Source organism: Anabrus simplex, chromosome 14, assembly GCF_040414725.1.
Source record: "Anabrus simplex isolate iqAnaSimp1 chromosome 14, ASM4041472v1, whole genome shotgun sequence".
In the NCBI taxonomy this organism is placed as follows: domain Eukaryota; kingdom Metazoa; phylum Arthropoda; class Insecta; order Orthoptera; family Tettigoniidae; genus Anabrus; species Anabrus simplex.
This window is the reverse complement of record NC_090278.1, coordinates 67701421-67727772: the sequence shown is the minus strand read 5'-3', so window position 1 is coordinate 67727772 and position 26352 is coordinate 67701421. Positions and strand designations below refer to the sequence as shown.

At 40.3% G+C, this 26352-nt stretch overlaps 1 protein-coding gene across 8 annotated transcripts in view; it reads right to left on the bottom strand.

Moving 5' to 3' along the window:
• mtd (mustard) overlaps positions 1 to 26352 on the bottom strand; it is a 952680-nt gene that overhangs the window by 199507 nt on the left and 726821 nt on the right. Inside the window, exon 1 of one of the 8 annotated variants that reach the window (XM_068230250.1) lies at positions 14254 to 14275. The exons of the other annotated variants lie outside the window; for them this stretch is intronic. The gene's annotated coding sequence lies outside the window, so the exon portion shown is untranslated. Of the gene's footprint in view, positions 1 to 14253; positions 14276 to 26352 lie in introns of those variants that run through there. 8 annotated transcript variants of the gene reach the window in all.

The following is a 26352-nucleotide window of genomic DNA, read 5'->3' as shown; positions in this document are numbered from 1 at the left end:
GGTGAATTATCTACAGAAATAAGGGTGTTACATTTAAACCATTACATAATAATAATAATAATAATAATAATAATAATAATAATAATAATAATAATAATAATAATAATAATTGTACCGGGCGGTACACCTCCGCTCCGCTAATTCAAACATTGCGCCGGTTGAAACTCCTCTGCTGGAGGAAGCCTGAACTTTAACTACAGTGTTAATTCTCAAGTTTCTCAGATGATGTCCCTACTTGTAAATTTTGAAGTTTTCTGAACTGTCGTTTTCGATGTATTTTTGTTTTGCCTGTAGTAAGAAGTGTGGACATTCTCTTCTAGATGGCACTACTGAAGGACTACAATTATGCACCCTAGTGCGAAGTGAACGAACTGTGTTTTTGGAGAAATTTTGGGTTCATAAGTTTGTTCTTTGTTAAATTTCTTTCAGTCATTGTTTAAGTTGGCAATATTAACCCTTTCTTTCCGCCAGTTTTGAATTTGACCAATAAGGAATTTCTGTAATTAATTTTCCACCAATAAGGGGTTTCTTCTTCGTCTAGTGTAGTAGTTTTTGCCATTATCCAATAAAAGGCTTGTGGGCGGGTGTTCTCATTCATGAAAGGTCTCGAATGTTCCGCGAGGGTATATAAACTGCTGATTTTCGGGTCTCTGCGCCACTTCAGTAACATCTATCAGTGTGTAAAGTACGTAGCAGGGGGCGGGAAGCGCCTCTTTCTTCGGGCAGCAGTTCAACCAACAGGTAATGGCCGTTTTATAACTTATTTTCTTGCAAGCTCAGCAGTTTAACCCTCGGGGCGGGTTCGAAACCTTTTACCATGTAACTTTCCTCTAAAATGTAATAGACTCTTGGTATAAATTCTATCTCCTTAAACTACAAATTGGGATAGAGAGTGCCTAACCCTCTCGAGCTCCCTTTCATATTGTTTTTGAGGTGACTACGTTTTCTCAACCATTTTTCTTCGTTTCGTAATGTAATAAGTTTTCCTATCGTGTCACCTCTTTAGTATGGGATTAGCCCTTGCATAAGCGGCCTAGTGCCAAATAGGTTTTTAAAGAAATGTATTAGGAGTGCAGTTTCACCTCCTCTCAAGTTGGTATTTTGGAGGCCATGTAATTGACCTGTTTCTTTACTTAATAGGCCTCAGTAGGTTGGGTATTTTTACCCCTGTTTTCATGTACTTGGAGGACAGCTTGAAAGTAGAGTTTGGTGTGGCCTTTGATAGGCTTGAACTTTAAGAGCGGGTTGCTCTTTCTTAAAATTTTGATTTCTGCGTGCCTCGAGGAGGCTTTTCTGTGTAATTGGGAGCAAGAGCTCTTGGGCATGATTGGGGTCTTCTGCCCCTTTGTTGAATCTCGTATATGTGTCAAGTTGGGCTTATAGCTCAAGAAGTGTGTGTCTGGCTCTCGGAGCCCAAATCCTGTAATCACTGTAATTGTACATTCTCGATTTGTTGCTAGGCTACTAAGTACCTGTTATATTTGTTATTTCTTGATCTTAAAAAGAAAATATAACCTTGTTAAATTTTAAATTAACTTTAATTTCGTAGATTGAGACCTGTTCATCCCAGCACCTTCTTTCATCTCTGCTAATCCACCAAACCACGGTAATAATAATAATAATAATAATAATAATAATAATAATAATAATAATAATAATAATAATAATAATGCCAACACTAGCATGCGACGGAGGCGGCTGAAGTTTTACGGACACCTTCTGAGAATGGGCAATGGCAGGCTTACGAAGAATAACTTCTCACTCATCAAAAGCTACAAGACTGGAAGCATGTTGCTAACTAGAGTAAAGGGAGACAGCCTCAGACAACCCTCAATTTGGTAAATTGGTAAATTCGTGGTCTCCTCTGCCGAAGGTTGTTAAATCTCGCAAACCTCTTTCACAGGATTTTTTTTAAAATGAAAACTACTACTGGGACTCCAGAGGTTCTGGGAACGAAAGCGAGAATCCAAAAAGAACTAGTCATAAGCGCTCCCTAGTGGGCTTAAATCATCATTAATAATAATACTAATACTAATAATAATAAAAAAATTAAAATACATCCCAATAGATACGAGGGTCAAGTCATAAGTCATGGCAACTATTTTTTTCTTCTCGCGAACAGGGGACAACACGGAAAATCTAAGATATGCATTTGGAAATATAGGGCATGTACTTATGCATAGTGCCTGAAGACAAATTCTGACTTCCGAAGATTCTCGTAGGAAAGTGACAGAACACAGGCCATTGGTAAACAGTGTTTTACTATGGCATAGACAGCAAATACACAAGACTACGTACAAAGGACAGGTCTCCAGTGGTTACAGACTGATCGATCACCATTATCCGCATATCTTTGTCCATGGACACTGGACGGTCTGGGCGAGGCAAATCCGCAGTTGATACTCTACCCCGTTTGAACGTCTCCACCTACTTCGCCACTGTTCTATAGGGCATAGCATGCACCACTAATGCTTCCCGCAGCTCTGCATGACATTGCCGCGGAGAACTGCTATTTTAATATACGATCGTTGCTCCTGCTTATTGACTTCAATTTTGCGACGCTCTCACTCACACACTGAACTTGGGGGCATGGTTAGACCCACGCTGTTGTTTACATACACCATCTAGTGGCATCATACGCAAGTACATACCGTACGTTTCCAAATGTATATCTTAGATTTTCCGTGTTGTCTCCTGTTCGCGAGAAAAAAAAAAATAGTTGCTATGACTTATGACTCAACCTACGAAAAAGAGAAACTGGAAGCCAAGGAAAGGAATATCCTGAAGAAACAAAATTGTGGATATGAAGGAAAATGCACCATGGGAAAGACAACCGACGCCAATCGAAAAAAAGGTGGATCGCTTTCTATGGTCAGCTGACATGAATAGTTCAGACAGACCAATCGGATGTTTTATCTACTTTCTGGATAAGGAGTCTGGAGTCTAATTCACAGAGGTGAAAAAGAAGACTTGCAAAAAGAGGGGATCACACGTGATTTCTTGAAAAGCGACTCTCTTCGCAAAGGCGTAACGAATATGGGGTTTCGAAACCCACTTACGGCAGTCCTGACGATTGTTTTCAGTGTTTTCCTATTTTCACACCAGACAAATGTTGGGGCTGTACCTTAATTAAGGCCACGGTAGATTTCTTCCCACCCCTAGCCCTCTCTTATTCAATCATCGCCAATGTCAGTGGGACATAAAGCAGGTTCAAAGTTAGAAACTTCCTAACTGTTCCGTATTGAACTGAGAATCACAATACTAAAAAGAAAGTACAGAGTTCCACCTTTTCAATACCTCTCTATACTTTCTTTTTAGTATCGTGATAAACCACGTTGTAAAAGAAAAAATAGGGACCCCTCAAAAATTGTATAAAACTTACTAATAACTCAGTCCATTTGATTATAACACACAAATAATATACGAATTATTTTGAACAGTTCAAAAGTTAGAAAAAAATAAAAAAATCACACCGTTAACACTTATTGCCTTTAGGATTTCAAATCAACTTATTGTCGAACAAATATATGCCGAAAGTTTAATATCGAACAAACATTCTGCTTAAAACAGTATAAGGTACACCAGACACGAAGAAAAGGTGATTTTCTAATTAAAATATGAGATGTTGGTACAATTTTCAGAAAAGTCATTTTTCCTCTTTGTGGAAGTGTTCACAGTTCGTGTTACTAGAGAATGATGTGCTATAATAATAATAATAATAATAATAATAATAATAATAATAATAATAATAATAATAATAATAATAATAATAAAGCTAGCTTGTAGTTTTGCGTAATTTTTAAAATGGTGATGATGATGATGATTATGCTTGTTGTTTAAAGGGGCCTAACAACGAAGGTCATCGTCCCTTTTAAAATGGTGACCATAGCCACAGGACCTCTGGTTTTACGAGGAATCCAAACCATAAGGAAGTGGAAAATTCTACACGCCTTGGCCAGGAATCGAACCATGGCTATCTTGATGAGAAGCCAATGACAATACGGCCACGGGAAGTCTGGCAGATAAGGTGACAGAATAAATGTCTCAGTGGTCGTCACATGCTCTAGGGAAGTTGAAGGGTGTATCCTGTTCGAATCTAAATCCCTGATGCCAGAGGCAGAAATCGAACCTGGGGAAAGAGGGTGGGGAACTAACATACTAGGCGGTACACAGTACAAGAATGTCACGGTTATCTAATGGTTCGAAGAGAATGTCGTGTCGTAACTGCTGGATGATAAATGTTGCTCTCTTGATTGCCAGAAGTATTTAGGGCAAGCTACATCGTGCTGCAGACGAACCAACTGGAAGTTTTTCTGGTTAATATGCGGCTTCTTCCTCTCAATAACAGTCATTGCGCTTAGCTGAGAGCTTTTATCTATGAGTAAAGGATTATGGATGTGGGATCAGGCCCTTAAGACAATTATTTCTTTTGGGAAAATACTGAAAAGCAAAGCAACGAAACACCGATTTAATCGAACAACTTACAAAAATTAATAGTTAACATGCGTACATCATTGTAGACTTATATTTTTCAGCGTTCAGCCTACAAGTTTGCATTAAATATGCGTTTTCACAATCCTCTATTTTCAACTAGCTCTTTTTTTTTTTTTTTTGCTAGTGGTTTTACGTCGCACCGACACAGATAGGTCTTATGGCGATGATGGGATAGGAAAGGCGTAGGAGTTGGAATGAAGCGGCAGTGACCTTAAGGTACACCCCCAGCATTTGCCAGGTGTGAAAATGGGAAACCACGGAAAACCATCTTCAGGGCTGCCGACAGTGGGATTCGAACCCACTATCTCCCGAATGCATCAATTAGCTCTACAGCCTCATTTAGATTCACATCATCATTCAATCATTAAAACCCGAATCTAACTATCGTCGTCTCAGTCTCCTACCGCTTTTCTCACCTCGTCCGTCGAAAATGTGTCCCATCCCTACCTCATCCTAATCTCTCACCCAAAACGCGCAGGTCGCCCATGGGAATCAAATAGAAAGACCTGCATCAGGAGGACCGAACATGTCCATGAACAATGCCGGCTCTAAAAACCAAACGCTAAATAAATAAATAAATAAATAAATAAACCACCGCCGAAGCCAGTTTTACGCACAGCTTCATACATATTGTTCATTCCTAACTTAACCTTTATCTGTTCATTCCGTGTACCTACCTGCCATTGTTCCAGCCTGTTGGTAACAGCAATCGTTCTCACTACTTCCAACATATAAATAACATATCCAAGTCCACCCAGATTTCGCTCCTGTACAATAGTCGACCTGTCACATCCTAAATACTTAAAATGATCCATCTGTTCTGTTTTTATATTCTCAACTTGACATTCAGTCCTCTGAGGTTTTCTCCGTACCAACATCACTATTTTTTCACGTACGAACATTAAAACGCATCACTACTGAATAATAATGATAATAATAATAATAATAATAATAATAATAGTAATAATAATAAAAGCGGAATGCCTTGATATGAACAACAAAGGCTTGATGGAAAAACTGGAAATTAAAGAAAGAAAGAAAGAAAGAAAGAAAGAAAGAAAGAAAGAAAGAAAGAAAGATCTTAAGGAAATGTCTTGGTCCAATTAAAGACTAAGATGAATACAAACGTCGACATAACCATGAGCGGTATACTCATGTCCAGAAGACCTCTAATGTCATGCGGAGAAGGAGAATTGCATTTTATGGTCACTTCCTAAGAATGAAACCAACACGATTATCGAACCGGGGCCGATGACCTTAGATGTTAGGCCCCTTTAAACAACAAGCATCATCATCATCATCATCGATTATTGAGTCGGATCTTTACCTATTTTAAAAAATAAGTCAGCCAACTTGGTTCAATGAGGTGAAGAGGGCTTTACAGGAGTGGGATCACTAATGAAGATATACAAGAACGCAACCCACTCAGGAGGAAACTAAAAGACCACCAGGGTTTTTGAAGAAAGGCCAAAGTTGAAGACGGGAACGACGTAAACGGAGGGAAGAAGAGAGCATCGGCAAAGAATACATGAGCAATGGACTAAGATAAAGACAGCTGAAATAACCTAGTCCTTAGTAGACCGATACAAAGTGGGAAATAAAATACAACTGACTTACTCTCTTAATTAGCACGGAATTAAAGGGTCGCCGAATGGTTGGACTTTCATCCCTGGAAGTCCACGATACAGGTTAGTAGCATTTAAACGCACTGCAAAGCCATCGGAATCAATCTCATTATCTTGGAAGCAGAATCGAACAACTAAACCTTCTGTTTCACTGAAGTCGGCTGATGCGAGGTAGGAAAACAAAATCACATCTAACGAAAAAGTTATTAGCAGTAGCGAGAAGTAGAACCTCTTCATAAATGTATTGGGCACACTAAGACGAAGCAGGCGGGGAAGTTTGCTCTCCGTATTAAGCTTTTTCACCTCAGTGTTTACATACAACATAGAAGGTTTATGCATCATATTTACACCCGTGGAAAATGAGATTCGTCCCATTCTGAAGACGCAATGAACGTCTTCTAGGAAGCTGTTTACAAACACTTGTCTTCTTGTAACATAATAGGAGGAGTTGTGATGTCATTTCAATGAATGAAAAACACGAGATGGCTTGAATGAAACAAGGAAAAAATGTTCCTGTACCAGCCAGTGCCGACAGCAGATTAGTTTCAACTTTCAAAACAATGAATAAGGATATCATAATGCTAATGATTCGTTGTGGTAAACACTCTTACGTACCTCTTTGGCATTCGTCAGAGTTCACTTCTTAGAAATAACGTTGCTTTATTTACAACAGTGCCCGCAATCTGTCCCTCCAACGAATGTTCTCTGGCACTCTGGAATTCTGCCAGGAAAGTGAATACGCAAAAACGCCAGACTAACATACAAGCACTGTCTTCGTGATATACAGGCCGTACTGTAGAAAGCGCGCCAAGCTCATCAGCTGATCGATTAGGGCGGCTAAACAAATGTTATGACTTGTATTTGCGAATGTAATACATAGTTATTGAGAGCATTCTTTGGATAACTGTGGCTGTTGAAAGACAGACCTATAGTTTTAAGTATATTGCATACCCGTTCTCTATATTTTTCACTTCAGGAGTTACGTAAACAGCTCTTATTGAGACAATGAAACCTCAGTTTAGATTGGTATGTTGTTTTCACGTCGTGAGTAACGAAAATTCAAGGGATGTAATGCTTCTCGTGGAATTTATTCATTAAATTATCATTGTATAGCACGATTTTGTGGAAATGTGTTGCGAATTAAAAAAAAAACTGCCATAATGCCAGGAAGTTGTGTGCACGGAAATCCAACTATAACTATACACCAATATTCTTATTTCCTTCTAATGATGGCAGGAGACGTACGGACGAAAATCCTAACCAAAAATGTAACTATTACGAGTTTCACTCCTTTTTCCGAGCTGATGCCGAGTTCTACTTTTGACTTTCTTCTTATAAGTATAGAATTATACTGTAGCAGTGCGTTTTATTGTTGATACACACAAGTCTAAACGTAACCCAGATGATTAGTAACCAAGTGAACCTACATGTGTGTTATTTCTTGGATTAGGTAATATTGAGAATGTGCGAAGTAAAAGCAAAACCCAGTCTGAAATGTAGAACTAAATACAGTTTATAAAACCGATGGTGGAGTAAATCAATCTTTATGCATTGACTATATTGCACATTTTAAGCCCACTTCCCTTAAAATTACCTACACCTAAATCATGATATATGAAGCGATTACAGGTATTAATGATCTCACCTGTTATATTAATACATTTGGGAATATTTGTTAACTATAAGGCACAGTCGTATCCTGTGCTTGCACTGCACGGGTCGGACGGAGGATACTGTTCGCTTTTTTTGCGTGACGTTATCGGAGCTACAGTATGACCTGTACATGACGAAGGCAGTGATACAAGCTGTTCCCAAAATATGTGGTAAGTAATCGGGGTAGTATAGTACACTCCAAAACGTCCATATTAACATACACGTCCTATGGTTGACAGTTTACGAGTGTTTATGTCATCAGCTGGAATGAAGGGGATATTTCGTATTAGGGAGTAATTAGCTCGGTGGTTTAGCTGCTGGCTTCCAACCTATGTACAAGGTTGAGGCTAGAATCCTGGTCGATCCTAGGTTGCGATTTTAATCTCAAAAATAACGTGACGTCGGGAAGGGCAGTCCGCCAAAATCAAAAAATGAGCCTACGTGGTTCTAGCGACCTTAGATTTTTTTGTACAACTTGCTTTACGTCGCACTGACACAGACAGGTCTTACTGCGGCGATGGGATAGGAAAGGGCTAGGAGAGGGAAGGAGAGGGAAGGAAGCAGCCGTGACCAGTCCCAGCATTTTCCTGGTGTGAAAATGGGAAACTACGGAAAACCATCTTCAGGGCTGCCGACATGGGGTTCGAACCCACTATATCCCGTATGCAAGCAGATAGCCACGTGACCCAAACCGCACAGCCACTTGCTCGGTCGACCCCACAAATATCTGGGATAAGAAGAAAGTTTGGAGTCAGGAATTCTACCTGAAGGTCTCGTATAATTTAATTCACGATCTCAGACGTCCAGTTTTCGACATTAAACATCAGGAGACTCCTTTTATTTATGACATCGCGATGTGTTATGGCGCACCAATGATGACGTAAACTGTGTCAATTCAAGAACATTAAACACATTATAACTCCTCTGTTTTCCATCTGTGGCCATTTCTTGATGGATGCAGTATTATCGCCTCTATCTCTCTGTAAAATGTGCGATCTCTTGCTGGAAGCTCAACTGGCACAAGCTACTGTGGTGAGTATGAAACTCTTTCTGATTTATTTATTTATTTATTTATTTAATTATTAGATACAGCCTATGGAGGGCCATCTTACACTAATAATAATAATAAGTTTAAATAAGTATAAAAGATAACAAAGGTATAAACAACAATATTAAGTAACAACAATAATTAACAATTTTAACAGTAACAATGTAACAACAATGACAACGGTAACTGGCAAGTGTCGGTTTCAGAAATTAGGAAGAAGAAAGGTCAAGGGTTGGAGGGACGGAAGGAAGTGAAAACCTGGAGAGGACTTCAAAGGAATCTTTTAATTTTTTGTTTGAAGGATGCGAAAGGTGTGAATATGTCGATATCGCGTAGTGAATTACCAAGAGTAGGGAGACGGTGGAAGATAGAGCGTTGTTGTAAGGTTAGGCGCGGATGGGACACATGATGGGTGCGCCGGTTGCGTGTAGGGCGGGGAGGAACGTGTATAGGGAAGTACGCTGGAAGAGAATTACATTTGGTGTAGCCACTGATTATTTTGTGAAGGTAACATAGATCAGAGAACTGTAAACGGCTTCTCAGGTCAAGTATACCCAGGTAATTCATAATGTCAGATCTAGTATTGTTCTTAAAAACAGGATTGCGAGTCTTAACAATGAAAGTGAAAAAGTTAAAAATACTATTTAGTTGAGATATGTTTGTGATAGCAGATGAGGACCAAATAGGGGAACAAAAGTCAATAATGGGGAGAACATACGAGACAAAGTATAATTTTAAGACGTTAATATCATTAATTTCAGTAAACCTGTAAATAATGCCTAGAGTACGCATAGCACGGGATTTTATGGAGTGAATGTGAGCAGAGAAGGTTAGTTTACAGTCTATTATAACACCTAGGTCTCTTACCTGAGAAGCCGATTGCAATGTATTTCCGTGGATGGTATATGCAGTGTTCATTCCTTGCTTTAGCAATGAAAAGAAGATTGTATTGCACTTCTTAAAATTGGGAGCAAGATTTCATTTCTTAAACTAGTCACCGCACGAATTGAGAACAGTCTGTAATTCGTCACAGTCATCAGGCGTAGACACTTCTCTTAGGATTTTCAGGTCGTCGGCGTACAAGAGGAGGGAACACTGACAGAAAGCCGTTCCAAAAGAGTAGCGCTGAGAATATTACAAAGGCACGCCACCACCGTCCGCAAGGTACTGTCCAATGCTCTCCGTAGTAAGAGATTATAAATTAATGAAGAGGTACGTTGTCTGACAGACACTGAAAGCAACGCACTAAGAAACATTATCGCCATGAGTTGTCTGAAGAACTTGGGAGAAAAATGGTTCACTTCGAAATGTTAGACGTTCGACCAGGAGATGCTGAAGGAAAAAAAAAAAAAAAAAAGATGTTAAGGAGACTGATCTATTGTTCAGTTCTAGCTAGGTGGGACAATTACGAACTAACTGGAGAACAACCTATAAATTAAAAGAAATACAAGTACGAAATCTAGAGTTCATTGTAAAACAAATCCTATTATTAAATATTCAAAATAAGATTGCACGTGGGTGAGACGGAGCTAATGTTTTGTGTAACAGTGGGTAGATGACAGTGGGACGAGCAGCGGGCACGTCAGCAAACCAAATGCAGTCATCATACGCGTCTCGCATCACCGACACAAGATAGATTTTAGACAGGAGTTTGCGAGTGTTACAAGTACAGAAACAACTGGATGAAATCAAAATTGTATGCGTAATGATCGTTCACGACTAATGACGTTAGAGCGAAAGGAACCACTGTATCATCACGAACTGAGTAGTCATAGATTTAACGAACCATTGTACCTTGCAACACAGCACTGGACATAAAAAAGCAATAGTTCCGGGCATGGCTAGTCTATGTCGCTTTGGATCAATTATGTAAATAACCGAATTAATTAATTAATTCAATTTACAATGGCAGGCTTATGTAGATCTTCTCACTCATCCAAAATGACAAAACTGGAAGCTTGTGGCTCAGTGAAGTAAAAAAAAAAAAGTTTCCGCTGGGATTTCTGATACTGATGTGTCAGACTGTCCCAAATTTTGTAAAATGGAAAACTCGTGGTCTCCTCTACCAAAGGTTGTTAAATCTCGCAAACATCTTTTAAAGCAAAATAACGAAAAAGCTATAGCAGGGCTCAAGAGTTATTGCGAGTTGCTTTGCGTCGCACCGACACAGATAGGTGTTATGGCGACGATGCGATAGGAAAGGCCTAATAAATGGAAGGAAGCGGCCGTGGCCTTAACGTACAGCCCCAGCATTTGCCAAAGTAAAATACATGTATCTCATGAATTCGTCACAGGAAGGCATTCGAATTCCTGAAGAGCGTCTACAGGATGCTGTGCATGTCCACGATAAAAGATTCGGCCTTGCCTTCGAGGTATCCATTAAAGAGATGTGCAAATCTACATTCATGCGATCTTAACACTCGTTCATTGTCATTCCGTTTGAGGCTCCCTGATCAACTGATTTATTCTCAATGGCACAGCCTCTTCGAAGTAGGACCGCATTAACTGAAGGGCCAGTGTAGGTAGTGTTTAGATAATATTCTTCTTCCGCTGCATTCTCCCATACCCTGATGCGATGACGAGTGCTAACTGCAAATGTAGATTTGACCCTGGCTTGCAGCTGGATGCCTTTAACCGATGTGGAAGGATGTATTCATTATTGCGCATTTGAGGTGTCTGGTAGCGTGATGCATGAACGGGTGTGTATTGATATAAACACCCAGTCCCCGAGCCGCAGGAATTACAGACCCGGCTGGGAATCGAACCTAGATCCCTCTACACCGAAGGGCACGGCGCTAACCAGTCAACAAAGGAGTCACACAGGTAGTGTTTAGATAGTAAACAATAATATTGGTTTTACTTCCCACGAACTACTTTTACGGTTTTCACCTTCAGTAAAATTTAAATGGCCGTAAGTATATCTAAGAAAAATTATACCGAATATGTGAGGAGTGTACACGAAGTTTATTTGCTACAATATGGTACAGTGCAGCTGTCAAAGTTCTGTTTATTGTCCAGAAGGGTAACATTCAATGTTTTCAGTTTTGCTTTACGTTGCACGCATGACGAGTGTTAGTAAACATCAAGTTACATAACAAGTTCGTATCCTTGTTGCGATTCATTCTATAACTCCGACCTTTGCCCACGATTGTCACAACAGATCACTTGCCCTCGCGACTGTACTGCGGCGCGTGTTGTTACCTACTGTCTTACCTTACGTGAACACATAGCGTTTTGGAAAGTATCACCACAGTACCCAAAGTATGCTTCAAATATACAAATGGTCTTACGTATACCATCGGCCTCGCGGGTCTAAAGGCAACGTGTCTGCCTCTCACCCGGAGGCCCCCCGGTTCGATTCTCGGTCACGCCAGGGATTTTTACCTGGAGCTCAGGGTCGGTTCGAGGTCCACTCAGCCTACGGGATTAGAACTGACTAAGATGGCGACCCCGGTCTCGAAAACCACGAATAACGGCCGAGAGGATTCGTCGCAATGACCATGCATCACCTCATAATCTGCACGCCTTCGCGCTAAGCAGCGGTCGCTTGGTAGGCCAAGGCCTGTCAGGGCTGTAGTGTCAAGGGGTTGTTTTGTTTGTTTTACGTATATCTTGCAAATAACCTTCTCTGCCATCCTGTCCTCTGACACTTCCGGCACTAAAAGCCATACGATAAGTATCTATCCCATTCGACCTTCCTTGGTCAACTCTTGTTCATTTCCGACCCCAAAGGTACTACGTTTGGAGGCCGAGGGAGTCTCATTTTCCCCGCCCTTCGTGGCTCTTTCTTTCACCCATACCTTCAATGTTTCTAAGTGTGACTCCTTCCATATTTTCCCTCTGATTGCCTACTAGTACTTCCTCTTAAAACAATAATTACCACCACCACCGAATGAAACTATCTCGAAATTTAAGACTGCATGCAGAGTACCTACTGAATACGATGACTGGTTGGTGAGACTAATGACGTATACTAGGTTAGGTGGCTGTGGTATGAGGCTAGAAACATTGCCATTTTACTGTTTGTTGTTTGTCCAACCCTTGTTCCGTTTCTTACGGATGGTCTTCCTGACGTCAATCGCATAAGAGTAGTTTATGAGATGATATATGATAGTAGGGACAGGGTGGAACCCGGTGCCGGCACATAGCCTACTCCTGTCGAATAGCACCAAGGGGTCTGCTCAAGGCTTAACGTCTCCATCCGACGGACGAATAACATCAACAGCGTTATTTGCCCTCATTCCGTATGAGCACTGCGGAGAGGTTTGGAATTTAATAAAGACTTTTTGCACGCAATCTAGTGATTAGAAATTGTCCTACTACCACCTTCCCTACCCTGCCGGCCAACATTCAGATGAAATTTTTCCGACCAACGGGACTCGAACCGGCTAGCCACGGTGTCGGACTGTTTTAGATTTCAACGCCTTGACGATCATGGCCACCAGGCGGGCATATTGCCATTTTACTGTAACATAAGGTTATTGTTATAGCATATACACTTATTTAGCTTTCACGAACGTCGAGTTTAAGTAATATCACTTGTTTCCCCTTTTCGTTGTGTATTGTGTTCTATTTTTGCACTGGCTTACGTTTTCATTCATGTGTATTGTTTTCTCTCTTTCCTTCTGATTTATTTTGTTTCTTGAGCTTTGCGTTCTTTTTTTCGTCGTGTGTTCTCCAAATCTTTTATTTAGCTTAGTTATCCTTGGTTTTATAACGGAATACTGTATTTATTTTATTATTCTGTAATTACGTGGTTAACGGCCAGTGCTAAATAAATAAATAAAATACGTACATACATAAATAAGTAAATAAAATATTCAACCCACTTTGGGCAGATATACCCTAAAAGCGAGTATGATTAAATTCAGATATATTATAATAAATTTAAATGTGTGTGCATAATAGAACCACACTTTCATAAAAATAATGCAACGGGTTAACAAGCACAGTAACTAGATCATCTTTTGTCTTTATGAAAATCCACAGCCTGTTTCCAGTCATTCGACCGGGTCAGGACTGGAATGAATGAAGCCCCCATCTAGCGGCGGCTGCCGAAGCCTGTCGCACTCCTCTGGGGCAATGATTAATGACTGACAGATGAAATGAAATTATACTGAAGTGTGTAGCTGGAATTACATATGACAGGGAAAACCGGAGTACCCGGAGAAAAACCTGTCCCGTCTCCGCTTTGAACAGCAGAAATCTCACATGGAGTGACCGGGATTTGAACCACGGAACCCAGCGGTGAGAGACCGGCGCGCTACCGCCTGAGCCACGGAGGTTTTATCTTTATCAAACCACTGAATTCAATGGCTGAAGATTTAAAAGGTATTTTTCCACGTGTAATTGGCATTATTTGAATGAAAGCAAGTGATTACGTACTTCACTGCTGAATTATCTAAGGTAAACCATGCATCATTCCAAACTCACCTTGGATGTTACACGAGTGGAGGAACACAAATGTCACCGTCGGATAGGCTGTTAACGTACTCGTAGAGTCTTATGAAACAGAGGTAGGCCTCCGTAATTGTCTCGACTAGAACTGCCTTACGATTGGTTCAGTTGAATAATGTAATCACTTAGCAACGTCATAGCGAACTAAAACTTTTCTCACACACAAATACCTGAAAGTATTGTACATACTACATAGTCCGTGGAGGAAGTATTGACGATCGGAATTTTATTACTTGCGGAGAGCTAAAAGCTTGAACATTTCACTTTAATGAGGCTAGGTACTACTGCCCGACTAATTGCCTGAATGGTCAGCATTGATGCCTTCGATTCACAGGGCCCCGGGTTTTAATCGTGTTTGATTCATTCTTCTGGCTCGGGGACTGAGTATTTGAGTTTGTTCCAACATTTTCCTTTTCATATTCAGACAACACAATACACTATTAACCACCACAGAAACACACAATAGTTATCACATCGTTCCATGTAAGTTTGATGTTAGGAAGGGCATCCGGCCGTAAAACAGGGCCAAATCCACATGTGCGACACGGTTCGCACCAGCGACCCCACGGGTGTGGGAAGAGCGGTAGAAGATAGCATCTACCACTACTGATGATAAACTACATAGAAAGCTGACTTACTGTAAGTATGAATTCTTGGTTCAAAGGAGTTTCCCTGCCTCCAAAGCTTTCACAAATGTATCGTTTTATAGATTCTATGAGTTTTTTGGTTGTTTCCCGGTCCAAATCAACGAAGGATGTCTGATAGCCTGTGCGACTATTGTGTCTGTATTTAGATAACTGAGGCTGGAGTTGGGAAATAATTGACTGTGGGCTATAGTGGACGTACCAAATTTGAAATGTTGAATTCAAGTTCGGCCAGAGTTGAAGTGGAAAACCACAGACAAACTACTTTTAGGATGGACGATAGGATTCGTAATCGCAACTGAGAGAGAGATTTATTAAAGAAATAACAAATCTTCCGTCCTCGAATGAGGATGACCATTCAGATTCGGAATACAATTAGGTTACAATTTTAATAAAATTTACAAACATCAAAAAGTTGAAATTTATAGTTGTTAATACTGTTATTGTCTTCTTTCGGAGGAGTACGGGGCGGAGGAATGTTAATCATGTTCTCAGATATAGATGGAATGAATGATGGGTAGAGAGTCCGTCAGGTATTACTATGCTGAATACACATAATTTCAATCTCTCGCTTCAGACTCGAGATTCGAAACTAGCCATCCAGGCAGCGAAAGCGTGGATCATGAAGAGCTTAGGTTGCCATTGAGATCCACGGTTGTTAAAAATTAAACTTTTTCCGCCTTCACCCATCAGTAAAACTATTAATTTCTATAAGCCCTCCATCGCAATATTTTGACATCTTGCCGTCGGTTTTGCAAGCGCGTCTCTTCTTTATTTTAGGCTATCATGCCGACTGAAGAATCAACGTATTAATTAATTAATTAATTAATTAATTTGTGCCCGGTTAGTAACCAATAACAAGCTATATGACAGCTCTTAATTAATGGATAAGCAACAGTGAAGCAAAGAATCTCTTTCGATGTGTTCGCCTTGTGACGGGAGCTGACTAACAGGCTAATGAATTGGCTGCAATACAGAACTTGCACAGAATGTGCGGCGAATCAGCATCCCCCAGGTGAGCCGGGCGTAACTTTCTCTTATTTGGGTCCGGTTCATACACAGTATGATCTCTCTGATATTGGGAATGCATTATTTAATTAATTCATTTATTTAGTTATTTATTTTATGCCTTCATTTGTGGCGAAGTTAAAGCTCACGGTCCTCTCTTACACTTAGGGCCGGTTCTACCACCTACTGGTAAAGTAGCGCGTAATTTGCCTTCCGCGTAAAAGGATGTTTCCGTTCGACCACCCCCAGGTAGCGCTATCGGCAGCATAAATCGTGGTTACCCGGCGCGTAAATTATCGGCCACTTCGAGGGCCCGATAAGACTTTACCTGCCGGGCAAGTTTTGAGAGTCGAACATTATTAGCTGTATTTCTGGTGACATACAACTTAAATTAGTTTAATATACTCCAAAAGCATGATACTGTAACAGTGCCCGATAGCCTATTGTATTGCAGGATCTTGAACATTAATGCTTCCCTTGTGTTGCAACGGTCACACCAGCCTCTCGCATCGGTAGCTTACTGTAGGGAACACATTTTATAAGTCAAGCTTTCGTAAAGAAACTTTAAAAGGATATAAAATCAAAATCTATTTGGAAATCATTTCAAATGGGCTTTAATTTTCTACTTTTTCAGTTTTCAGACACGAGGTATAAGTTAATGTATGTATCCTAACAGTTCAAGTGTTCTCGTAGCGTAATGGCTAACACGCTTACTTTGTAATACGAGGTATGCAGGTTCGAGTCTTTATTATGACGGATCTTTTTTATTTCCATTATGAGCGTTGTGTTAATCTGTATGCCTCTTTTCATACGTTCTTTTGTTAATAATATATTTCATTGAAATATTTAATCACAATATTATGTCTACTAGGAAATTTCTTTATATGTATGCTACGGTACTTATAGAAAGTGGTGTTATGATTAATAGCACATAGGACTGTCGTCCAGGTAGCAGATTCCCTATTATTTGTTTACACAGTCTTCTTGTAAATGATTTCGAAGAAATTGGAAACTATTCCATTCCCGAATTCCTCTTTCTATGAATGGATATTTATCCCGATTAGTTCTTTACATTTACAGTACCTTCCAATTTTATCTTCATAAAGTTAAACATTAGAATGAAATGCTTTATCAATAAATGGAAGCATGTGGAATTAAACGAGGTCACAGAACTAGTTGCAAATAGACCATCGTGGAGATACTTAATCAATTCACAGAAGCCTGCAGGTAGAATGCTCAAAGCCAATCAGTCCGTAAAGAAGATGTGTGTGTGTGTGTGTGTGTGTGTGTGTGTATAGGCCTACGTAGGGCCTATATGGAAGCGCGTAAAAGAGTTAAGAACAACGGCAGGGAACGAAAATACATTTTAAAGTGCAAATTAGAAATACGATGAAAACCTGCGTACCTTCTATTACGGAGCGAGCGACTTGATCAATCTACTACGAGAATACTTTTCAAAAACGCTGCCTTACATGACAGGTTATAACGGGCGTAAGCAAATGTAATCTCGAGGTTTTTAAACACAATTAGGTATTGATCTTGAAGATCATAGATTAAAATCACGAAAGCTTGACATAAATCGTTGTCCATAACTCTTAAGATTCCCCTTATTAGGCTTTTTGGTGATAATCAGCAAACGCAAGCACAGGGAAATAAGACAATCGAAATGAGTTTCATGCATCTGACGATAGATAACGAGAAGTCGCTGAAAATCAGTCTAGCCAACTTCGGTTTCCGGTCGGATGGGAGATTTTAACTTTCATTAATAAATTCCTATGGCTCGGGGACTGGGTGTTCGTGCCGTCTTCAGCATTAGACTTCATCTTCGGTTGGGCTTCATCCTCATAGACGTGCAGGTCACCTATATGGCGTCAACTCTAAAGACCTGCACCAGACCCCCCCCCCCCACGGAAGCCACATGTCAGTGTTATAAATTTATGTGAAAGGTAAGAAATGCATTATATTAACTTCAAGACATCAGCAAAATATTTTTAAAATGATAATAATACACCTCGGTCTCTTTCATGCACTAACCATTATTTTTCCCCCGTGGGTTGGGGTGGCAGAATAACATTCACAGTATCCCCTGCCTGTCGTAAGAAGCGACTAAAAAGGGGCCCCAGGGGCTCTTAAATAATTTAAGAAAAGACTAGATAAACAACTGATAGGCAATCTGCTACCTAGGTGACTGCCCTAAGTCGGTGGAAAAGGGTTGAAGGGAAGAGTGGGCATTTATACATTCAAAGAAGAACTGGCCCTAGTCGTGAGTTTTGAGACTGGCCCAGGTAGAGAAACTTGTTCTTACTAATCCTCTTCCTGGAATTCGTGAGTTTTGAGGCTCGTGAGTTTTGAGACGACACGATTAACACTGACTGGAAGGGAATTCCATAGCCTTGCACCAGACCCTGGAAAGGAGGGGTTATATGTTGACGAACGATGCACAGGTACTGAGAGTGTTAAAGTCGATCGTTTGGTATGTTCATAAGAGTAGGAGAGTAAACCAAACTTTGAGGATAGATACGAAATACGAGAGTTGCAATATCATAGTTCATCGATTTTTAACCAGGCGAGTATTTTATAATAGGGGGGAGATATGAGTTGAAAATTTAATTGAAAATATAAACCTAATGCACGAGTTCATTGCCTTCTGTAATTAAAATGTTTGTTCCATGGTGGCATCAATCATTAAAATATCACAATTATATGGGAAATATGTGGATCTGGATAAGTTTAATTTTCATGCTCTTGGGGAGAAGGGATTGGCGAGTTTTGAGAGGGTGAAGGGAAATTTCAGATCTTTTCGGGAAACACCCTTTGTTAGGATCTCCGTCGGACTTTTACAGATTGTGAGATCTTACTCCACTAGGCCTATTTTTAATGTTTGTGAGTGGCGGAGGTGGGGCACTCCAAACGAATAAAAAAAAAAAGCACGTCGCTCAGATGCTTATTCTCTACAGAACATGCCTGGAGTCTTCGAATGTGCAGTAGAGCTTGTAACGCATCAGGAGGGCGCACTTTTGAATAGCGTTTGTAAAGGATTAGAATTAAATTGAAATTTATTTTCATTCTCAAACACGTAAAATGATAAATTTCCGACCTATAGTCATAAAATATAACATTTGTTGTAGTCTCCTCTACCATCCGCAGAAGTTCAAGGACTGAATTATGATAAGACTGGTATATATGAGATATTGGACACGTTCTATTAAAGTCGGAACAATTCTACTGTTGTACTTCTTTATTAATCAAATGCATTTTTGAACAAGCTTTCAGATTATGTTAATCGGTAATTACTTAACTGATACCTTGTTGAGGTACCGGACTTCCAGACTAATGTTATATAAAGGATCCAGTGCCCTTGATGTCTTCAAATCTGGCAGGGTAATAGGAGAGCAAAAAGTGTTAGCTCATCAATAAACACTCGTTGTCTCGCTTGGTTTCCGGATGACAGAAGAGAAGACGAACACTTGCCTTGCAACTCGAGAGGAACTTGTCAAGGCCTTCCAGTACAGACCAGCCAAGTCATCGGCTCAGCTGCAGACGGTTACCCAAAGATGAAGCAACTAGGCGAGAGCAATCCTTGGTAACACCTTAACTTAACGAAATTCTTTTGATTGTATTAAAATGTCAGTCTTCAACATACGATGCCAGGACATCACATGTTATCTGAATCTTCAAAAGAAACCTATACCAGGTTTGACATTTCAAAACGAAATAGAGCATGTAAGCCTATTCTTCTTTCTTTCTTTCCCCGTTAGGGTCTTCTAGGAACCACATGACAATTTCAATGCTTCATCCTTTGTTGTTCTTTCTTTTTCCTCAAATACTCCATCTGCTCACTGTACCTCATTTTCCTCTTCTCGGACCATTTTGAGCCTATCTTTCCCTCCCGTCCTTGGAATCCTTCCATTTTTAACCCCTTTCTAAAAATCTCTCTCTCTGTTGCTTCTTCCCTTATGTTGTTTCTTTCCAAATCATTCCTGACCTCATGAATCAGGGTCGTTGTTGACTTTTTGTTCCAGAGCCTATTATTATTATTATTATTATTATTATTATTATTAATACTGCGGAAACGAAGGTTGAAATTCTGTGGACTACCGGCGAGAATGGACGAGAATATATTGAGGAAGAACCTGTAGTAGATGTACACTGACTTAGCACATGTCATGGGATAGTCACCTAATAGCGTGTGGGGCCTCATCTGGCCCTGCGAACTGCTGTGAAGACACCGTGGAAGTGAGTCGACAAGTCCCTGGTAGTCCTCTGGACGCAGCTGACACCAAATCGTTTGCAGAGCGGCCGCCAATGCTGGGTGCAGGGTCCATGGCACGGAGGGTACGTTCCAGGATATCCCAGATATGCTCGATAGGTTCATATCGGGGCTCCTGGGTGGCCATGGCAGTCGTTGGACCTCCGCTGCATGTTCCTGGAACCATTCCCAGGCGACGTGGGAGCGATGCGGCGGCGTGTTATCTTGAAACACCGCAGAACCGTCTGGGCACTGGAAGGTCAAAAATGGGTGGAGATGGTCTCCGAGCACCTCAACATACCGCGTACCATTCAAAGTCTCGTCCAGAACAACTAGGGGGCCCATTCCATACCAGGAAAATACACCCCAGACCATAACAGAGACACCAGCGCCCTGGACCACACCGTCGAGGCAGGCGGGATCTGTCGCTTCATGTGGTCTGCGCCATACACGGTGCCTCCCATCGGTATGGTGCAGTTGAAATCGTGATTCGTCCGACCATATGACGTTACACCATCGTTCCAGTGTCCATCCCTGGTAACTGACGACAAATGCGCGTCGTTGTGCCCGATGACGCTGGGTTAACAGTGGCACCTCTGTGCGGCGCCGACTCCCATACCCCATAGAACCCATGTTCCTACGGATTGTCCACTGGGAGACGTGTCTAGCACGGCCTGTGTTGAATTGAGCCGTGATTTGTTGCACGGTTGCCCGTCTGTCACTATTGACAATCCGTCTCAGATGTCGCCGGTCACGGTCATCGAGGGTGGCTGGACGGCCGGTCGTTCGTCTGTTGTGGACGGCGACACCCGCATTCAACCATTCACGATACACCCTGGACACGGTTGATCGTGTTAAGCCGAATTCCCGCACCAGTTCCGAAATCGCACTTCCAATCCGTCGGGCACCGACCACCATACCCCATTCAAACGGTGTCAGCTCTCACGACGACGTTCCATGTTACACCTGTCACATGCACACCCACTGCTCACAAGGTCTCCTATACAACTGCCGCTGGCACAGGGGGCGTGTGGTACGCAGACAACACACCTGCGCATCAGTGCTCCGCTATCCCATGACATTTGCTCAATCAGTGTACATAGTAGGATTGAAGGCTACAATGAAGTGGGTGGAGGATATCAAGTGGAATGCAGAGGAAACAACAGAAAGAAGTTCAGGAACAGAATTTACAAGATCAAGACATTCGAAGAGAAATTACTCAAATGTAGACCCTCATTGATAACATCAGAGAAGAAGAAGAAGAATGAACCAAATAGCCGTGCGTTCTATTCGGTCCACAGTTGGCCAAAATTCGGATTTAAAAAAATACTATGTGCTTTACGTCGCACCGATACAAATAGGTCTTATGGCAACGATAGGATAGGAAAGTGCTAGGAGTGGGAAGGAAGCGGCCGTGGCCTTAATTAAGGTACAGCTCCAGCATTTGCCTAGTGTGAACGTGGGAAGCTACAGAAAATCATGTTCAGTGCTGCCGACAGTGGGGTCCAAACCTACTATATCCTGAATGCAAGCTGACAGTTACGTAATACAAACCACGCAATCAAAATTATTATTGACAACTATAATACCCTTTCTTCAGCTTCGTACTTCATCTCATGGTGGGTGGTACACCGAAGATTTAGTATCAGATCTTGATGATGTACTTCATAGCCCTCTCTTTGGGCCATCTTTTCCTCCTCGTCGTGCGTAGTTCTCTCTTGCCTTTGATTTCGTTCAAGACTCTTTCACTGGATCTCCTTTCCCCTAGCGAGTACGTTACCGAACAATGGCAATAGTAAATGTTCGAATGAATTTTCGCTACGGTTCTAATCTTATCTGCTATTTTCTTAGGCAAAGCACAGGGGGGAAAAAATGTTCCCTTTCAGTCTTCGCCAAGTACTCCCAGGGGTACGTGTGCCCCCGGTTGAGAAACACTGTTGTAGAGCATACACGAGAGCTCAGCTTCGGAGGTGGATGCTCTTAAAAGAGAAACTATTAACGGGAGACAGTGATAAATGTACTACTTATCGGCTTGGTGAAGTAATATATTTCCTTCTAACATAAAACACACTTACGAACAGATGTTTTTTCCTTGGCCTATTATATGAAGTTGAATACCTTGTATGAGCGTTCGAATATAGGCCACGTGAACAACGGATAATTTTTACAAATGCTAGGCAATTCTTGTTAAAAATCAACGAAAAAATCCTTGAAAAACATAACGTTATAATTGAAAGTTTTAAATAATTATTCATAGCAACTTCCAAGAATTTTGTCAGAGCCCATCTTCAAGAAAAAATTTACTAACGAAATGTTTACGCTATTCTTTAAAAACACATTTATCGTACTAATCAATATTTCAACGACAACATTGTCATTTTTGTATTACATTTCGAGAGACCGATACACAAACCAACCTGTGGTAGAACAGCGCATAGAATTGCTGAGTGTCACATAATTATATTTTCAGCCGTATTGCTTGGCTTTCAGGACCGGGTCCACTGTCTCTCAAATCAACAGCACCTGAACTGGTCTTAAGAAGCCTTCTTCCAGCCCTCATTCTAGAATTAAAACCCTTGGACCGGCGGAGAATCGAACCTGGGGCCTGCCGGTAACAGGCAGGCATGTTATCCCTACATCATTGTGTGAACTATTCTCTAATGGACATGAAACTAGGTTACTTAATATATTTATATACGTTAAGAATTCATTAACATTTCGATATATTACGCTAAAACAGCTTTAAATGCCACCGGGACCACATTTTGTAACAATGTCCGGAGGGAACTAAATCTGCATTTTTATTGTCGTGTGAAGCTGACAGGAGGGCGTAGAACAGCTTGCCATGGAGCATGGCTTTTAAATTGCATTGCAAAGCTTTGTGAAAGAAAGGCAATACTGGAGAATAAAATACATAATGACGTGGGCGAAAGGTAAATTATTGTATCAGCAATCTGACTATTCAGCTACCTGTAAATACAGTCCCCACCCGTATGGCCCTTGTAAATTACTCAATATCGAAACCACACCAACCTTTCTTTCTCTCAGTGAATATCCACACTGGACTAAATGAACAATCAGTTTTAGTTCAATTATTCCATCCAATTCAGTAATACAGTCGTAAATCCTGATCAGCCAATTACCAACAAAATATATCTCTAATACACTCCGAACATTCTACCCGTTTCTCACTTTCGCCATTTGTTAAAAGAATGTGTATCACCTGCAGAAGCCAACAAGTAATAGCTCAAATTTATAGATAAACTAGCGTTAGTTGCTGCAACTTTGCCCCGAGATTGTTTTAATTACAAAGGCTAAGGATTCTATTTAACAAAAGTTACTGTTACTCAGCAATGCCAATCTTTTGTTGAATTAGTTGTTCAACCCTTTGTACCCCTTAAAGGTTGAATTTCATAAAATGCAGAAATTGTCTTTTTAGGTATTTATATGGAGAATATTTTAGTACAAAAACGTTTTATTTTATTTCATGGCTGAAAAAAGTCAAAAAAAAAAAAAAAGAAGAGAATTTCGAATATACCCTTGTTCAACCCTTTGCATCAGTTGTAAGGCTAATATCAAACGTTACGCAATCTGTTGTTGTAAGTGTTTATATTAAGAATATTTTATTGCAAAGTTGAAGCTGTAGTTTATTTAGATACCAAGAAAATCGAAAAAAGAGGTCAATTTCGAATATATCCTTGCTGAACCCTTTGCATCCCTTGTAAACCGAATTTAAGAAAAAAAGAAAGAACACTTCAGGCATTTATATGAAGACTGTTTAGTGCAGAAACAAAGTGTTTTATTTCGCGGCCGAGAAAAAAAAAGTAATTTGTAAATATAATCCCTACTTTAACCCTTCCAAATCAAAATGTTGTAAAAACCCTTTCTTAGCACTCCTTTACACACGAACATATCCTTACAATTTTATTTTTCTAGCTTTAACGGTCTCTGTTGGGTGTTTAAGAGTCAGATATTCCTGTTTTACAGATATCTTGAATATACACCATTTGAACTTACACCATAAAAACAAAATTTTGTAAAACACTTTCTTGGCACACCTTTACATACGTATACGAACACAGACTTCATAAAATGTCTTGATTTTCTTTAGTGAACATACTTATAAACTATCTTCACAAACAGCATCTCATAAAAATAAAATAAAATTCATTACACTATCCCTTTGTTAGTAATACAAATGGAATTCAGTTTTCTATGAACTTCGGGATATTATTATTTAATTTTACACTGTTAATCATGCACCTGACCTGTTCGCATATGCGTGTGCCTTCACAAATATTTAGTTCTTGCTTATGTAATCAGAAGCCAGTAACTGCAGCACTATCTAATCCTGTTCCGTATATAACAACTTTTTAAACCTGTTGTTTTTGTAATTTTTTTTTCTAAATCTGTTTATTATAATTTTACAAAATCTGTTGTTAATTTTTCGTGATCTTTTTCTGTTTTGCATTATATATCACAATACTATATTTTGTACTGTCTGTTCTAACTGGAGTGCAACTCTGTTACAGACATGAGTCATAAATAAATAAATAAATAAATAAATAAATAAATAAATAAATAAATAAATAAATAAATAAATAAATAAACATCCCATAAGACAAGGGAGTAGGGCAATTTTTTAAAATCTAATATTGCAGATTTCTAGTGTAAATAGGATGCAAGCTAACAGCTCAACAGGAAACTCAGTAAGCACTTCTTTTCTGCTCATTATAAGAATAAATTAAATCGTCTGGGCGTGCACTGACCAACGCAGCTGAAATGCTATTGCAGTTCTTTAACACTGTGGTAATGGAATTTACCAATGTTTAATATGTAACTAGAGCAATCTCATTAACATGTCGTAAAGAAAAGGAACCTTTTGTGAGCACTTTTTGTTTGAATAATAAAACTAGTCAAAGTAACAAATGCCAACATTTCATGCTGCGAAAGAAAAGAAATACACAGGGTGAGTCAGTGAAAGCAAAAGTTAAACAGGTAGAAAATAAAGTGCGAGATACGCAAAGTGAAGATGAAGATATCTAAAAAATTTTGTTTGCTAGACCTCAGGTAGAATTAATAGTCAGTCATGTGATTACAAACACGCAACAGGGACCTTTGAGAGGGCGTGGCACATGTCATGCTTTCATTCACGTCGGTGGCCGTCATTTCGAACAACAAGTGTGTGGTTGAAAACAGTACGTTGTTAATTTTGGTAACGTTTGAGACAGTATCCAAGTAACAAATAAGTGGCTGCGCGTTTCGGGTCACGTAGCTATCAACTTGCAATCGGGAGATAATGTGTTCGAGCACCACTGTCGACAGCCCGTTGTTTGCCTTTTTCACACCAGTCAAATGCTGGGGTTGCACCTCAATTAAAGCCACGGCCCTTCCCTTCCACTCCAGGCTCTTTCGTATCCCATCGTCGCCATAAGACGTATCTGTGTCTGTGCAAAGTAAAAGCAAATTATATATATATAAGCGATCTTTAAACGCAGCTATAATTAGTGCAATCAAATTTGAAATTGGTCCAGCCGTTCGCCTTTTATTGATGTCTAAACTCTAGTATCCATACGTTTGAATCAGACAGTATACGGAAGAAAGGTTTCAGAATATTTACTGCCACATTAAACAAATGAAATGAAAATGAAAATCCACAGCCTGTTTCCAGTCATTCGACCGGATCAGGAATGGAATGAATGAAGCCCCCATCTAGCGGCGAGGATAGGAATCGTGCCGGTTGCCGAAGCCCCTCGCACACCTCTGGGGCAATGATTAATGAATAACAGATGAAATGAAATGATATTGGAGTGTGTTGCTGGAATGAAAAATATGACAGGGAAAACCGGAGTACCCGGAGAAAAACCTGTCTCGCCTCCGCTTTGTCCAGCACAAATCTCACATGGAGTGACCGAGATTTGAACCACGGAACCCAGCGGTGAGAGGCCGGCGCACTGCCGCCTGAGCCACGGAGGCTTCAACATAAGCAAATATTGGGTCTAATTAAACGAGAAAAAAATCTTCAAGAACCTGCCCCCCTCGCCCAAGGAAAGCAGAAATTGTCCTCTAGCAACTTCACATGAGTGTTAAAAACGATCACTGTCGCTAGATCAGCTAAACATAACCAAACATAATAAACGTAATATATTTGTACACAAATCTTTTCTCTCCATT